A 2,530-nucleotide genomic window follows, 5' to 3' on the forward strand; every position below is an offset into this window, starting at 1 on the left:
ACTGCTTATTGTTGCAGAATATAGTAAATAATCTATATTTAACTGTCAATAACTACTGATTTGCATTTTATATGTAGTACTCATTTTGAAACCTTTTAAAATGTAAGGATACGTTTCTTACTTTATAATATGTGCATGTTTTCCACTTGTGTGAAATTTAAATTTCTATGAAAATTACATTTTAAAGCATTTTTTATTTACCAGTTGTTGTGTACCTTTTAGCGGCAACTGATTTTAAAGAGAGATGGTTCTTAAATTGCTCTTTACTACTGTTCATTATAATAAGTTTCCGTCAGGCCACATTACACCATAATCAACAAGAAAAACAACTAAGCTCAAAGCACTTTTTTTTTTTAAATAAGGAACACGTTTATTTGAATTTCCTATTTGCTACTCCCACATAAATTCATCCTCTAACGTGATTGATTTGTATTCTTAAGAAAATGTTCCTGAATGATGCACTGATCAAAATATATGATATTTTTGAAGTATGTTGGACCTGATATTTTTAGCATGTTACCTAATGGAAAACTGCTAATACTTGCAAGTGGACACATTTTAAGTTCGACAAATTAAAGGAAAAGTGGTAATTTTGCTAGGGTGTAGGCAACGTTTTGCTGACATGGTGTGTTCACTTGTTCCCTTAAAGGAAAGTGTCACTTCAAATCAATATAAAGTTATTCTGCGTGGGCATCATTTTGTCCTATGATGAAACATTTCTATCCTGAGAGTGGTCTCTATCAGGATGGCAATGTACCCATACACAAGGCACAAGGGCTCACGGAAAAGCATTTTATGACAAACAGTTTGTGAACACCAAACCAGCACAACTGCGTGCGCTTTTTGAACATCCCATTCCATTCAATATTTTGGAGTGTTGCTTCAACATATGGAAATTGGAAGATTTGCCCATTCATCCACAAGATCAGTAGACAGGTCAGGTACAGATGTCGAGCAAGAAGGCCTGAGGGGCAGTCTGTGATCCAGTTTATCACAAATGTGCTCAGTGGGGTTGAGGTCAGGGCTCTGTTCAGGTCACCTGAGTTCTTTCACTCCAACCTTGGTAAATCATGGTGTTATGGGCCTTGCTTCATGCACAGGGGCACATGCCTAGAATGGATTTGGGCCTCATATTTCCAATGAGAGGAAATTGTAATGCTACAGCATACAAAGACATCCTATACAACTGTGTTTTCAACTACATAAGGGTGTGATGGTCTACTGAAAGATTATATTAGCCATAAAATTAACACCACCTGCCTAAAATTGTGTAGGTCCCCCTTTTGTCGCCGAAATAGTTCTGCTCCATCAAGGCATAGACTCGACAAGACTTTTGAAGGTGTGTTGTGATATCTGGCACATTTGCAGACAATCCTTGAAGTCCTGCAAGTTGTGAGGTGGGGCCTCCGTGGATCGGACTTGTTTGTCCAGCACATACTACAAATGCTCAACTGGATTGACAGCTGGTGAATTTGGAGACCAAGTCAACACCTTGACCCCTTTGTCATGCTCCTCAAATCATTCCTGAACAATTTTTGCCGTGTTGCAAGGTGCATTATCCTGCTGAAAGAGGCCACTGCCTTTACGGAATACTGTTGCCATTAAGGGGTGTACTTGGTCTGCAACAATGGTTAATAGGTGGTACACGTCAAAGTAACATCCACATGAATGCCAGGACCCAAGGCTTCCCAGCAAAACATTGCCCAGAGTTGTACACATGCCTTCTGCCCATAGTGCATCCTGGTGCCATGTCTTCCCCAGGTAATAAGCAGGGCACACACACTCAGCTATCCACTTGATGTAAAAGAACAGGTCAAAATACATGCAACCGCAGGTCAAGAGATTCATGTCATGTTCACATCAAACATCATCTCATCTCATTATCCTTCTACAGGGTCGCAGGCAAGCTGGAGCCTATCCCAGCTGACTACGGGCGAAAGGCGGGGTACACCCTGGACAAGTCGCCAGGTCATCACAGGGCTGACACATAGACACAGACAACCATTCACACTCACATTCACACCTACGGTCAATTTAGAGTCACCAGTTAACCTAACCTGCATGTCTTTGGACTGTGGGGGAAACCGGAGCACCCGGAGGAAACCCACGCGGACACGGGGAGAACATGCAAACTCCACACAGAAAGGCCCTTGCCGGCCCCGGGGCTCGAACCCAGGACCTTCTTGCTGTGAGGCGACAGCGCTAACCACTACACCACCGTGCCGCCACATCAAACATCATAACGGGGGAAATTTTGATCTCCGTGACTTTAACCATGGCATGATTGCTGGTACCAGATGGGTTGGTTTGGGTATTTCAGAAATAGGTGAGCTCCTGGGATTTTCATGCACAACAGTCTCAAGAGTTTACTCAGAATTGTATAATAAAGGAAAAAAAAACATCTGGTGAGCAGCAGTTCTGGAGATAGAAACTGTTGATGAGAGAGGTCAACAGAGCATGGCCAGACTGGTTTCAGCTGACAGAAAGGCTACAGTGACTCAGATAATCAGTCAATCAATCTGTACAATTG

The sequence above is a fragment of the Neoarius graeffei genome, chromosome 14, assembly GCF_027579695.1.
Source record: "Neoarius graeffei isolate fNeoGra1 chromosome 14, fNeoGra1.pri, whole genome shotgun sequence".
NCBI lineage: Eukaryota > Metazoa > Chordata > Actinopteri > Siluriformes > Ariidae > Neoarius > Neoarius graeffei.